General features: G+C 37.2%; 2 long non-coding RNA genes across 3 annotated transcripts; one reads left to right on the forward strand and one right to left on the reverse strand.

Annotated features, from left to right (window-relative positions):
* The first annotated feature begins 4,241 nt into the window (after positions 1 to 4,241).
* LOC113469289 lies at positions 4,242 to 4,789 on the forward strand. Of its 2 annotated transcripts, none has more exons than XR_003392752.1 (2): positions 4,242 to 4,464; positions 4,521 to 4,789. It is a non-coding gene; the product is annotated as an uncharacterized LOC113469289 (long non-coding RNA). The 2 variants fall into 2 exon arrangements; XR_003392753.1 differs by having other exon boundaries at positions 4,242 to 4,407.
* On the reverse strand, positions 4,566 to 5,336 carry LOC108252939. The gene is made up of 2 exons (XR_001809628.2): positions 4,826 to 5,336; positions 4,566 to 4,663 (listed from the first exon to the last, which is right to left on the reverse strand). It is a non-coding gene; the product is annotated as an uncharacterized LOC108252939 (long non-coding RNA).
* Positions 5,337 to 16,226: the final 10,890 nt, after the last annotated feature.

Below are 16,226 nucleotides of genomic sequence, written 5' to 3' on the forward strand. Positions count from 1 at the left end.
CCCCCCCCTCTCTTGAAGACTCTGACACAAAAAGCCCACTCTGAGGCTCGTCTGACACTAGCTTGATGTACACACCAGTAGGTAGGGTTTGTTTATTCGCATTGATAGTTTCAATGATAGAACTCATAGTCCCATAGTAATCAGGTAATCACTGGTAGACTCTCCTGAACCAATCCTCATTGCCCACAACTCACTAAACAGGTAAATTGATACCTTGATGTAGAAGAATAAATTAAACGAATAAGCAGTGAATTAATTAAGCTCATCACAGTATTTAGTGGTAAACAAGAACCCGGGACCTTCTGCATGGCAAGCAAGCGCATTACCACTGGACTAACCGTGCCCTATATAATGACTAGCGCATTACCATGAAAATGTTCCTCATAGGTACTTGGTGGTAATAGAAAGTAAAGAGGTCCTATTATTATGTATTAGAGAGACTACAAATGGTATTGTCAATGAAAATAATTAAGGTTATTCTTTCCCTGACAATCAACCAACCTATCTGAAGGTGACCGATTAAAGTGCACCCATTGGGAACCCTAAATTTATAGAAAAAGTCAAGCCAAACAAGCAAAAGTTGCATCTGGAGCTAGTTTAACACGAGTTTAAACTCCAGAAGTTACATCTGGAGCTGATTTAAGCTACAACTAAGCTCAAGGAATATTGCTTATGAATTTATTGTTCAATTTTAACATTTGTTGTTTGTACGTAGCATATTTGCAACAAGGTTCTTTTCAAGTATTTTTGTGGGTTTATGAACTCCTATTATTTGATGTTAATGATAAGACATGTCATGTAAATCTTTCAATATGGGCAATCTAGGCTTGGCGAACAGATTTACCATTTGAGGATGGTCAGATCCTTGCTAAAAATGAAGGATTTGTCCTGCGGATATTAAGAAATGGCCAGAGCAATCCCTTAAAGAGGATTAGATAAGCTTGGTTTACTTTGAAATGAAGGTATTTGTGATTTCTTCACCTAAATCCTGGGGAAGATTGTTAATTTACCTAGATTGTTAATTGTTAGTTTACCTACTGTTAATTTACCTACTAATTTACCGAATTAACAAGATTGATTGTTAATTCTTTCTACCAAGTAGAAAGAATCTTTTAGCAGATTTGAAGAATTAAGAAAGTTTGAACCGTTCGAGACAAGATTTTGAGGAGCTTTCTGATCTTGAGCTCAGTGTCGGAGGGTTAGGTGGAACCCGAACTGTTAAATTCAATAATTGCCTCTTCAGATGAATTCAAACCGAAGAATCAAGGTTTAGTAACTTCCAAACTTCTCACTGATGGAAAACTCAACTCACCAATAAAGATTTGGCAAGGGAAAATCAAAGGGAAGTGATCAAAATTTCTAAAAGGGGAACCTCAGAATCACATACGTTCCACGACACTGGTCTCCCAATAACCATAATACAACGAGCACAAAGATTCATACATCTCCGTAATAGGTCTGGTTCATCTAACCAGTGATTAGCTGTTGGTTCTAGGGACGACGAAACAGGAAGAAATCTGGAGTGACTCTGTGTTTACTTGAGACATCCCAGTGAGTAGATTGTAGGTATATGTTTGAACTCAAATCACAAGCCAACAGACAAATTGGTGAGTGAGGACACGAAAGTGTATGACGATTTGCTTAAGTAACAGATTTCTGACATCAACATCAAAGGAAAAGAGTATTCTGAGATTTCTGAGGCAAATTACAGGAATACGCACCAGACAGTCACATTACTGGAATCCAGGGTAAGGATCATAAGTTTTATTGGATTAATCATAACGTGTTTTGTTTTCTAGAACTCTTTTGTATGAACTTTCACCCCTGCAGGATTTTCCCGTAATGCTATTATGTAGAATAGGAGAGAGAGAGAGAGAGAGAGAGTTAATGTAGATAGTGTAATAATATTGGAGAACATGATGGCACTGATGTTAAAACTAACGCAGCATGGAATGCATTTGTCCCACTAGTGACGAATCTACGAAGGGTGCTTTTCCTCTAGTCTTCCTCCAACATATGTTTACTCCTATTAGGTATGTAAAGGCTGTTCATGAATTGTTTAGAAAAAGATAGTGTGATCCACTCATTTTTGGGTTTCCATGGATTTTGGTTCCATTTTGAAAGCCTGTGAATTATGTGATAAGCGGGAAATCTGGGAGACACTCCTTTCAGTGGTGTGTCTATTGTTCTCCATGAGTGTGATCCATTCTTGTTTCGGTTTCCATACATGTTTAGCTAAATCCCCTTTAGAGCTAATTTCTCCCTTTAAAAGTCCGAAGGTTCTAAAACGGGGACCAAAGTCTTTAAAGATTAGTATATCGCATTATCACAATGGGACTCGTCTAGCAATGATTGTGGGTAGTGGAAACTCAACATCCAGAACACCACCGCATTTGACGAAATTTCATTTAAATTAAGATGAAATACCTAATAATAATGACTTAATGACTAATACACTTGGATATCATTTGACGCACAAAAGTACATATACCCTGCAACCTGCAATCCTTCTCCACTACACTCCTAACATAATGACATCGTCATCCGACACTGGTAGATATGAGCTTTCGCTTAATAAAAAGCTTTTATTACCTTTTGTGTTGGCTTCTACGAAATGCACATACCCTGCAACCTGCAATCCTTCTCCACCACACTCCTAACGTAATGACATCGTCATCCGACACTGGTAGATATGAGCTTTCGCTTAATAAAAAGCTTTTATTACCTTTTGTGTTGGCTTCTACGAAATGAATAGATACAGAATAGTGCAGATCTCTACAACTCTCACTATATCTATGTACCGAATAGTAAAGGTTTTGACATTATGATGAGTCTGGTCAAACTAGGTTTCTAATTTTGCACAAAATTTCTCAAAACATTATTTGAAAGGTCTGCTGCGGATAGAGTTTTTGACAATACTCGTAGTGTAAATAGAGTAAATATTTACCAAAAGCATCATCAGAAACATAGTCCAAACTCGTATTGCCAACAAAATTACCTAAAATCTATCTGTCCTTCCTTATCAAGTTATCAGTATAACATAAGTAACAAGATGGGGCTGACTAAAAGATTGAATTGTTTCCGTCTGTTCTCATTAATGCGAAAATAAAGCAAAAGATCATGAGGTATCTGAAAGGACAAACTTGTAGCCCGACAGCGTGATTTACTCGCAATGATGAACCACGATCTAAATGCTCCTCGATATAAACAAGATGCCGGATCAGACATTGAAAAGTGAACTCAAATCGCAAGCCAACAGACAAATTGGTGAGTGAGGACACGAAAGTGTATGACGATTTGCTTAAGTAACAGATTTGTGACATCAACATAAAAAGTTACAGATTTGTGACTTTAATATCAAAGGAAAAGAGTATTGTAATTGTAATTTATTTATTTAAAGTTAATACAATACAGGCAATTGACAAAATATTAAATAATGGCAACACCCTATTACATTATAAACACTGTATGTGATGCAAATTACAGGAATATAGTTATAACGAAAGCCTAGGGCCTTGTTGACTCCTGCCACGGATAGTCATTGGAGAACATTAGGCCAACCTTTGGGCCATCCGAATAAGTCGGATCAGCTGGCTGGTGTGTTAGCTAGGATAAGGTACTGAGATGAAGAAGAAGAGTTGGGTAATTCTGATATACAATTACATTTAAACAACATTTTATTATGTTACAATTAAACAAATAAACAACTGATGTCCACTCAAGCACTCACAATGTAGGTTATTCCCCTTTGAACTGATGTAATTCTTCCTCAGGCTCACATTTGTGAAGGTTGAACGATTCTACTCAATTATCCAATCAAGGCTTCCAAGATGGAAGGGTGAGTGATACCTAGTGTGAGCAAAGGCAACGGTGCCTGGTTAGGTGTATGTCTGAAATACGTAGAAGCTAAAGCTAGCCTAACTCACCTAATGTAATATGGTTGGGTCTTACCTGGAAGCAGTTGATGGGACAAGAAGGGTAGTGGTCCACATAATCTCGTAATCTCACATTACAGTTCAGCAGCCCCCATATCTAACTAAATAGCAACAGGAACACCCTAACTATCTATTTGTTCCATCGGAGGAATGCAACATCTTCATTGGTCAGGAGAGATCCATTTGACGGAGACATCAACATGGGAAAGTTGACGGAGACATCAGTATGAGAATATTGACGGAGACATCAGTATGAGCATATTGACGGAGACATCAGTATGAGAATATTGACGGAGAGACGGAGACATCAGCATGAGAAATTTGACGGAGACATCAGCATGAGAAATTTGACGGAGACATCAGCATGAGAAAATTGACGGAGACATCAGTATGAGAATATTGAGCACTAGGTGGCATTGGTATGAGAATATTGACTACCAGGTGGCATTTGTATGAGAATATTGACTACTAGGTGGCATTGGTATGAGAATATCGACGGAGACATCAGTATGAGAATATTGACTACTAGGTGGCATTGACATGAGAAATTGACGGAGACATCAGTACGAGAATATTGAGCACTAGGTGGCATTGGGGCACATGCCACCCAGCAATTGCTAACTTAACCCATTTTTGGAGAGTTTGGAAGTTGCTGCTGGTTATCCCAACTTAGCCCAGCATTGTTGGGCAGTGAATTCCGTCGGAATGACAATCCATATCCATGAAGCCTGTAACGAATTCACATGAATTAACTACAAATGAAGACCATGTGGTTTCAAGTGAACTCCAACCCAATATAAAATATTACCTACTGAAAGTTGATACTTTCAGGATATTTCAAGAACCACAATTTGAAAGGAAATCATTTGACGACAATATAATCAACTCACCTTTACAGGCTATGAAACTCCCTTGTGAAAATGGCTGGGATCCCGGAAATGGCGCAGAAAATGAATCAAAATGCGATCGAAACGTTGGGTCTGACGGCTGAACAGAAAAGAAAGTTTGAACTGTTCGAGACAAGATTTTTGAGGAGCTTTCTGATCTTGAGATCAGTGTCGGAGGGTTAGGTGGAACCCGAACTGTTAAATTCAATAATTGCCTCTTCAGATGAATTCAAACCGAAGAATCAAGGTTTAGTGACTTCCAAACTTCTCACTGATGGAAAACTCAACTCACCAATAAAGATTTGGCAAGGGAAAATCAAAGGGAAGTGATCAAAATTTCTAAAAGGGGAACCTCAGAATCACATACGTTCCACGACACTGGTCTCCCAATAACCATAATACAACGAGCACAAAGATTCATCATGGAGGTATCGATGTTATGGATAGGAGAGAAGCAAATTAGTGCAGCCCAAAACAATGTGAGTCGGCCATCGCGGATCCACTTCGTTACATAGTAAAACAGGAATACGCACCAGACAGTCACATTACTGGAATCCTGGGTAAGGATCATAAGTTTTATTGGATTAATCATAACGTGTTTTGTTTTCTAGAACTCTTTTATATGAACTTTCACCCCTGCAGGATTTTCCCGTAATGCTATTATGTAGAATAGGAGAGAGAGAAGAGAGAGAGAGAGAGAGAGAGAGAGAGAGAGAGAGAGTTAATGTAGATAGTGTAATAATATTGGAGAACATGATGGCACTGATGTTAAAACTAACGCAGCATGGAATGCATTTGTCCCACTAGTGACGAATCTACGAAGGGTGCTTTTCCTCTAATCTTCCTCCAACATATTTTTACTCCTATTAGGTATGTAAAGGCTGTTCATGAATTGTTTAGAGAAAAGATCGTGTGATCCACTCATTTTTGGGTTTCCATGGATTTTTCTTCCATTTTGAAAGCCTGTGAATCATGTGATAAGCGGGAAATCTGGGAGATCACTCCTTTCAGTGGTGTGTCTATTGTTCTCCATGAGTGTGATCCATTCTTGTTTCGGTTTTCATACATGTTTAGCTAAATCCCCTTTAGAGATGAGCTAATTTCTCCTTTTAAAAGTCCGTAAAAGTCAGAAGTTTCTAAAATGGGGACCAAAGTCTTTCAAGATTAATATATCGCATAATCACAATGGGACTCGTCTAGCAAAGATTGTGAGTAGTGTGAAACATCCAGAACACCACCGCATTTGACGAAATTTCATTTAAATTAAGATGAAATACCTAATAATAATGACTTAATGACTGATACACTTGGATATCATTTGACGCACAAAAGCACATACCCTGCAACCTGCAATCCTTCTCCACCACGCTCCTAACATAATGACATCGTCATCCGACACTGGTAGATATGAGCTTTCGCTTAGTAAAAAACTTTTATTACCTTTTGTGTTGGCTTCTACGAAATGAATAGATACAGAATAGTGCAGAGCTCTACAACTCTCACTATATCTATGTACCGAATAGTAAAGGTTTTGACATGATGAGTCTGGTCAAACTAGATTTCTAATTTTGCACAAAATTTCTCAAAACATTATTTGAAAGGTCTGCTGCGGATAGAGTTTTTGACAATACTTGTAGTGTAAATAGAGTAAATATTAACCAAAAGCATCATCAGAAACACAGTCCAAACTCGTATTGCCAACAAAATTACCTAAAATCTATCTGAGATCTGTCCTTCCTTATCAAGTTATCAGTATAACAAGTAACAAGATGGGGCTGACAAAAAGATTGAATTGTTTCCGTCTGTTCTCATTAATGCGAAAATAATGCAAAAGATCATGAGGTATCTGAAAGGACAAACTTGGTGGTTCGAAGCCCGAGAGCGTGATTTACTCGCAATGATGAACCACGATCTAAATGCTCCTCGATATAAACAAGATGCCGGATCAGACATTGAAAAGTCACGATTGAGCAAGAGTATTAACATCAGCAAAAGATAGTTCGTTCCCAGATAAGGTCCTCTTACACGAAGTTAGTTTACACGTTGATGGATGTCGCACTGTCGCATTTATACAAACGGCTTGTGAACTCGCTTCGTGTAATCGAGGCTTCAAGCAGAGGATAGTGATAGTAATGAGTAACGATATCATTAAGAAAGAAGATTCTGATTCAATGTTAGTGCATGATGTAATGTGCTCATTAAACTCGATAGAACAAAATGCTGCATAATATGTGACTTTGGTCCAGGAACCGTTTTGGACAAAGAGTTTCTATGTACATGGATTGTCAGAGTGTCACATTCTTGATGATCTTGTCTAATCTATTTGCGTTATCGTTATCATCCATGTTTTGTGAGGGTGTTCTTGGTGTCTCCATCCTTTTTGCCCACAGAGCTATTGTCAAATAATATGCCAATATTGCCAGATGGTTTATCTTCAATTTTTTTCTCATGATATAGCAACAACGTTTCAATTTCAAACAATTTTCATACTCCATCTACTCGTTTTGATTCAAGCATACTTGCGTTTCTTTTTAATTTATTTGATTTTTTATTGGCTCATTTAAACATCCACAATACAGTCATATGTCTAGCAAGGTACCACAATATCCTGAGTGATTTAGAGAGACACACGTACCTACCTTTTATGTCCCACAGAGGTACGTCAAACAAATTTATAGTCACTTCCAAAGACAATAGGTTCTAGATTAATGTCTCCATGTCTCGTAAATTGTCTTTAGTATCTTTAGCATGACCTATGTAGTCATGTATGTCTTTTGTTGAATGATTCAGCGAAACCCCTCCAACACAAATAATTATCATTGATCTTGTCTACATCTAATATAGCTTCATCTACATGAGCTTTCCTATTGAATCCCAGCGGTGAGGTCGCTGTGTTACTAATTGTTGTTTCATGATTCGTTGGAGGATAGTTTTAGTTGCATGATTTTGATATTTCTTCATGAATGTGTCTGCAGAGTTGTGTCGTATGTCCTCTGTTTCAATTGCATTGAATTACATTCTTTTTATACTGTGAAGAATGATCTTGTCATGTGTTGGAGATGGTCCTTTAAATTCTATGAAGTCAGCCATTTTACATGTTGATTATTCATTTAATGTTCCATTGCCAACTAGGAGTGAATTCAGTCATATTTATAAATTTCTTTGTTTTCAGTATTATAATCGTTTCTCTTCTTAATGTTACAGATATTGCAACTGCTTTCAAATCTGACAGCTCCTGTTTAAGTTAAACTTGGTGCTGATTGCTGGCATCTGTCAAGCACATGATTCCGAAGAGTCTCACGAGAGAGACAACTTTTTGGCACCTTTTACAAAATTTGCTGAAGCCTAATGAAAAATGAAACCATTTTCGTCCACTTTCTAAATTGGATAGCAAGGTTAAAATCAATAATGGATTTTAAATTGACCGGGTAGATCGTTTAGGTGACATAATAAACAGTCTATTTTCCTCGACGTCTATCGATTGACTTTGAAAAGTTTCGATCAAAGTGTTAATAAAAGTCCGAGTGGCTTTTTTCTAATCTACATAATGATATTGAACTATAATTGCCTGGTTCAGTAGTTCTCACTTCACTATCAATACCTTACCTTGATTGGAATGACAGCCAGGTTAAAAACCAGATCAGGAGCTGTCAGATTTGAAAGCAGTTGCAATATCTGTAACATTAAGAAGAGAAACGATTATAATACTGAAAACAAAGAAATTTATAAATATGACTCCAAGTTGGCAATGGAACACTAAATGAATAATCAACATGTGAAATGGCTGACTTCATAGAATTTAAAGGACCATCTCCAACACATGACAAGATCATTCTTCACAGTATAAAAGTTGGCAATGGAACATTGAATGAATAATCAACATGTGAAATGGCTGACTTCATAGAATTTAAAGGACCATCTCCAACACATGACAAGATCATTCTTCACAGTATAACGGAATGACAATCCATATCCGTGAAGCCTGTAACGAATTCACATGAATTAACTACAAATGAAGACCATGTGGTTTCAAGTGAACTCCAACCCAATATAAAATATTACCTATTTAAATTCCGTATCGAATTAAACGATGGTGGGCTCTTTGTTCATTTTTTTTTTCTAAGAGAATCATTTAATTTAAAGTCATCAATGTCATCATTGTTGGAATAGTGAAGAGTGTTAATACACTGTGCAAGTTTGCTATCAGAATGGATGTGTATCTGCGAACTGTACGAGTTCTTTTAATTTCATGTGAATTTGAAGAAGCTGATGAACCAATAATCATTTTCCTTCTTGATTTTTAGTTGTTTTACCAATTGATACATATTTGTATTAAACTGATGAAAATTTGTAATAAATCATTGATTGGGATCTGACGTAACACGTAAGATACCTCAATGATAACCTCAATGTGCTGTGGTCAAAAGTAGAGCTTTTACCTACTGAAAGTTCTTAACTTCTCAGTTATTTGCTAAAGATAGCCATTGAAAAGAAATTAATGAAGATGCATCCAACAAAAGCTGACAAGGACATTCTAAGTATAAATCGAATTCTTGGTCAAACTGTCCAATATGAATAGTGTGAGTAACTCAATCAGTCTTATTCAGTGAAGTATAAAATGAAGTAATATACCTACTGGTGCCGTTCAGCTGTGTGGGAACTTGAATTTGCGGTCTTTCGTTGAAATGTTACAATTTTCAATTAAAATCCATTCACCTGAGAAATTCAATAAATTGAAAATGGAAACAAATGGCGTTCTGTCTTTAAATCAATGAATTGCAACATTTCCTTTGACATGGATGTTCTCGGCTTTCAGGGATTGGTGATGGAGCTTTAGTTTCTGCTGAGTTAGTTTTCTCGGTGTTTCTTCTGTGATGAATTGATGAGAAATTGTCAATTTTAATCTTAGAAGTATCTTCTCCAACAGCTTGAATCAGAAATTTTCAATATCATTCCAATTCAGAGTATTCCTTTTGTGCCCAGCAGACTGCCATCCATCCAAATTATTCGAAATACCTACAATGTCGCGCGTCGGTTCTAAATATTTGCCTTACCTACTGCTGGATTTTTTTTTTTTTTTTTTTTTTTTGAAATTTTTAAAAATTTTTTTTTTTTTTTTTTTTTTTTTTTTTAAGGTTTGACAGAGGGAACTGCAACTGCTATGGTCTTATCGTCCCGAGTATGCTTGAATCAAAACGAGTAGAAGGAGTATGAAAATTGTTTGAAATTGAAACGTTGTTGCTATGATGAGAAAAAAATTTGAAGATAAACCATCTGGCAATATTGGCATATTATTTGACAATAGCTCTGTGGGCAAAAAGACACCAAGAACACCCTCACAAAACATGGATGATAACGATAATGCAAATAGATTAGACAAGATCAACAAGAATGTGACACTCTGACAATCCATAGAAACTCTTTGTCCAAAACGGTTGCTGGACCAAAGTCACATATTATGCAGCATTTTGTTCTATCGAGTTTAATGAGCACATTACATCATGCACTAACATTGAATCAGAGTCTCTCGTGAGACTCTTCGGAATCATGTGCTTGACAGATGCCAGCAATCAGCACCAAGTTTAACTTAAATTGTTCAAGTGATCTACTTAGTTAGGTAGTTAGTTTTATTGGGTAGCCTAATCACAGCTCTCATATTTGAGATAAGCCAGAGTTGTAAAATGACATGGATGTCAAGGCTAGGTTCTAATGGAAAAATAATATTGACACCTCAGCTCAGAATCAATTTAAATCAGATCATACCGACCGGATTTCGCATGCAGAATTCAATGGATTTTCTGACTTCTTCAGTGTCAACATTATCTACAATATGACGGTCTGCTATTAGGTACCAATGAGAACTTCTTGGTTAACTTACCTATGATTTCATAGGTCTCCATCATCCTTCATCAAATATGCTAGTCATTTGCATGCAAATTGTACCAGAAGAGGTAAAATGTGACGTATGTTTTACTTGTTTTAAGTGCGGTTTACAATGTAAGGTGTACGTATATATTTTACGCAATTATTCGTAGATCTTATAATAAACCAGACCAAGTGTTGGCACTGGAATGATTTGATGGACGAAATCCACAGATAGGTATTTACATGAAGTCTATATTTTACCTAAACATATTAAATTCAATGTTAAAAGGTAGTACCTACTCTTAGCTTGATCGGTTTCATCTATCTATGATCATTTTGTAAAATGGGTTCCCATGTTCGTACCTACAATTCTAATGAGATAAATATTCAAAGACTATATCCAAATCTTCTCCGAATGGACTCAGCATGTTACCAAAACTTACAGGATCATTAGCATCTTCTTCAGATCTTTCCACGTCTTCATTGTTTTACTCTGTTGTCGTGACAAACTGTTCCATCAACTCTCCAACAACTACAACTCCTTTGTGATTCGTCTATTCAGCATAATGAAAGACGACTTCCAATTCAATTATGATTATGTTTTGAGTTGATGTAATCTTCATGCTGCTATCTTCAGCTGTCAATTGAAATTTAAACGATATACAAGTCAGACTACTCAGAGTACCTGTGCTGAATTGAATATAATTGAAATCTTCAGCGTGAATAGTTGGCCACAGGATCGCACTCAGCCTCATGAGGCCCGGGGTAGTTCTAAATGGGCCCCTCTTTGCAAAAATTTTCATTACCAAGGTTCGATTTCGGGACGATAAGACCTCCTTTGTTATACTTAGTTCCTTGTATCAAAACAGTTGGAAAAAAAGAAATGTACCAAAAAGAGGTACACACATTAGTAGGTATAACTGACCCCCCTTTAGAGCCTGGGCCCGGGGCGAATGGGGCCGTATGAACCCTCCCCCTGTGGACGACCCTGGTTGGCCGTGTGTTGAGGATGACATTTCAAACCAAACGGAATCCTCAATTGTTCATATATCCCCACACGTTATGGCCAATCAAATCCTGAGTTTCATAATAGTTAATGCTCTATTCTCTATGTATTGTACATTCATGCTTTATGTATTGTATATTAATGCTTTATGTACATGGTCTATGTATCTATGAAATAACGTTCACTTGTTATGACTATGACACTTGCTGGTGAGAAGTGAAATGGGAATGTGTCTTTTGTGTTTTCAGTTGAGTAGGAAGGTCTCCTTTCAGGTGGTTTGATAAAGGTCATTTAAGCCACAGTCAACAATCCGCTGCGCTGTTGAAGTTTTAGGCCTGGCACACATTGGAAATTGGAAGCGTACTCCAAAGAGAGCGTATTCAAATTCAAACTTCAAATTAATTATAAACCTACCCTACTTAATTTAAACTCCAAAACAACCCCATCACAATTGCCAATATTAAGTTACCATCATTGTCACAATGCAATAGATTCTTTAAATGAGACGGATATCAAAAGCTGAACCCCCCCACCCCACTTTATTTATTTGATCCCCCCACTTTATTTATTTAGATTTAATTCGACACGCTATGAGGCTATTAAATACAACCCCCCCAGGGGGGCGTAAAACGTGGGGATGGGGGTTCGATTCGAATTCAATTTAGTCCCGGTCGCTTTGCATTTTCATAGACGTGCCATTTCCCTCTTTCTGCTTTTCCTCGTCCTCTTCTTCCTCCATTCTTCTTCCTCTTCGTTCTCCTACTCTTCCTCCATCTACTCTTCTTCCGTGCTCCCCTCCCTTTCCTCTTATTCTTTTTCCTTCTTCCCTTTTTCTCCCTTTCCTTTTTCAATTCTTCTTCCACCTTTCCCCTCTTCTTCTTCTTCTTCCTCCTTCAATTTTAGCTCTTCTTCATCTTACTCCCTCTCTTCCTCTTTATCCTCCTCTTCCTTCTAACAGTTCTAACCCTCTTGTTCCACCGTCATCATCTTCCTCTTCCTCTACCTCTTCTTCTTCCACCTCTTTCTCCTCTTACTCTACTTTCTCCCCCTCTTCCTTCTTCCACCTTCATAATTCTCATCTTCCTCCAACTCCTCCATTTCTTCATCCTCCTCCGCCTCCTACTTGACTTACATCTGATTTTGACTTAACGTCTTTCGTTCACATTATTTTTTCGACATATTTTCTGTCATTTTCTCTTCTTGTTTTTTTCTCTCAGAAATCTTTTTCTGTCAGAAAAATTCTTTTGTTTTTTCACGACGCTGAAAAATCTGCTTTGAGAACATCTAAAAATAGCAGATGAAACAATTCAGAATGTGGCAAATTTTGCAACATTTTGACGTGGAAATTCCTCTGCGTGGACTGTTGGCAGAATGATTCATCTGATAAATATATGACAAGTTCAAAACTCTTCGGACTTACAGCTCATGACCTCCCTACTCTGGAAGGTCATCAGTGTCATCACAATATGAGCTGTCCAAAGAGAAATCAACCCTGGGAAAAAGAACATAACTTGACACAAAGGATTTGAAAGATTAACTTGAATATGCACCTATTTTATTGAAAATAATATCTACTTTCCTAAATATTGGGACAAAGAAAGGACAAGTTCAAAACTCTTCGGACTTACAGCTCATGACCTCCCTACTCTGGAAGGTCATCGGCATCAGTGTCATCACAATATGAGCTGTCCAAAGAGAAATCAACCCTGGGAAAAAGAACATAACGGGACACAAAGGATTTGAAAGATTAACTTGAATATGCACCTATTTTATTGAAAATAATATCTACTTTCCTAAATATTGGGACAAAGAATGTGAAAAGAGCACTTGGGCATTTTTTAGTTCAAATGAAATGACTGTAACCCTTGTTGATAGTGAGGCGTTGCTGCTACATTTGGTCAATATTGAAAACCAAAAATAAAGTACCCAGTACACTCCCTAGGAAAGAAGTCAACTGGAATATCTCATAATACGTACCTGATAGCTGAGCACTACTGTACAGACGGTGTTGAAAGTTCACCTGATGTGGGAATCAATGCTCATGGGAAATCAGAAACATTGCACACTGTTCAGAAATCCAGTCAGAATAATTGTTAATTTCAGGTAATGAAATCAATGTGGACAGACTAGTGGTCTATGGATATTTCATTGCAATACTCAACATTGTTCTAAATTGAGTCACTCTGATTTTTATATCTTTATTACAGTTACTAACAATGTAAAAGAATGTGCCTCGAAGTAACGGAAAAAAAACTTTTAATACTGAAACATACATAGACGAATATGTATACAGTCCTCTGTGTCAATCGACTATTGTGCGTTATAGAAGAGAGCAATAGTTGACAGACTCTGTACACAGGATTTTAGAAACACCCCCTTTTGAATGTAATTTGGCTCAGTTAAAGATATAATATTGCAAGTAGAGTTTTAATTAACCTGATGATTTCGCACTTAGGTAGAGAAAACTGAGATAAAACGCCAACAGAAGGTTCAATATTCGTTACCGAGATTTTTTCCAACAAGCTTTTAAGGTAATTAGAAATCTCTTGGGCAGGACTAAAAGTGCACATCTCATCTTACCTCTCTCCATAGAGTTTTGCCTATAGTCTGTTGAAAACTGTTTCAGTCAGTTGTTTTTTGTGGTAATTGAACGCCCAATATCTACTTACGTATTTCAATTCATTTTACTACCTATCTCGTGTACAGTCTCATGTAGACCTTATTTTGACATATTTTTGTGGTCCATATTGAACTTTGATTGATAATAGTGCTTAATAATAGTGCTTATTTATACTGCTCGCATAGGACTGAAAAGTCCCTTTACTCCAGCAGTAGGCTACTACTATTATTGTGGTCAAATTCTCAAATTAGGTATATTGAGGATAAAATTCCATACCTCGGCTGGGATTGAACCCACGCCCTCCTGTTTACCAGTCGAGCGCTTTGACCACTACACCACCGAGGCAGGTAAATTGATCAAAAAGCCTTTTCAGATTTCTAGGTATAGGTATCACAGTCCTGTTTCTTGCTTCATCATCAATTCACATAACTGAAGACTTCCTATCTCCAAGACAGAAAGGTCTCGAGTTTCACCATTTTCATTTGTTAGAATTGTTAGTACACTTTGGACTTGCACTTCACATAAATCATTCTCACAGATAAGAATCAAACACATAGACAAACAAATTGAGTCAACAAGCCGCCTACGCGAGGCACTTCATCATAGTGAGAAACTATCTCTCGAGTATCTAGACGCATGAATAGCGAACTGACTACAAGGTGTGGGGAAGAGATATCAAAAAGGCAATGAATAAACCGTTTGATAACTTTATGAATGAGATAACCATCCTAATCTAAATAAATTCCGACCTGAAATACAATGCCTGTCCATTAGTATTAATGCACGCGCTATATGTGTGATGGCGAACTTAAATTATCTCACAAGAAACATTCATTAACGGTAAGGTATAGGTATAGACCTAAATATTTGTACAATCGAACTTGGACGATTGAGAACTCAAGTGTTACGCCCCGACTTATAGATTCGCTCCTGATGGTTTTTTTTTTAAGAGGTTTGACAGAGGGAACTGTAACTGCTAGGGTCTTATCGTCCCGAAATCGAAGAGAGGAGGACGGCAGGATAGGAATTTCTAGTGTTGCACAAAATTTCTCAAAACATTATTTGAAAGGTCTGTTGCGGATAGAGTTTTTGACAATACTTGTAATGTAAATAGAGTAAATATTAACCAAAAGCATCATCAGAAACATAGTCCAAACTCGTATTGCCAACAAAATTACCTAAAATCTATCTGAGATCTGTCCTTCCTTATCAAGTTATCAGTATAACAAGTAACAAAATGGGGCTGACTAAAAGATTGAATTGTTTCCGTCTGTTCTCATTAACGCGAAAATAATGCAAAAGATCATGAGATATCGGAAAGGACAAACTTGTAGTTCGAAGCCCGACAGCGTGATTTACTCGCAATGATGAACCACGATCTAAATGCTCCTCGATATAAACAAGATGCCGGATCAGACATTGAAAAGTCACGATTGAGCAAGAGTATTAACATCAACAAAAGATAGTTCGTTCCCAGATAAGGTCCTCTTACACGAAGTTAGTTTACACGTTGATGGATGTCGCACTGTGGCATTTATACAAACGGCTTGTGAACTCGCTTCGTGTAATCGAGGCTTCAAGCAGAGGATAGTGATAGTAACGAGTAACGATATCATTAAGAAAGAAGATTCTGATTCAATGTTAGTGCATGATGTAATGTGCTCATTAAACTCGATAGAACAAAATGCTGCATAATATGTGACTTTGGTCCAGCAACAGTTTTGGACAAAGAGTTTCTATGTACATGGATTGTCAGAGTGTCACATTCTTGTTGATCTTGTCTAATCTATTTGCGTTATCGTTATCATCCATGTTTTGTGAGGGTGTTCTTGGTGTCTCCATCCTTTTTGCCCACAGAGCTATTGTCAAATAATATGCCAATATTGCCAGATGGTTTATCTTCAATTTTTTTT

Source organism: Diaphorina citri, unplaced genomic scaffold (genome assembly GCF_000475195.1).
Source record: "Diaphorina citri unplaced genomic scaffold, Diaci psyllid genome assembly version 1.1 scaffold1017, whole genome shotgun sequence".
Lineage (NCBI taxonomy): Eukaryota > Metazoa > Arthropoda > Insecta > Hemiptera > Psyllidae > Diaphorina > Diaphorina citri.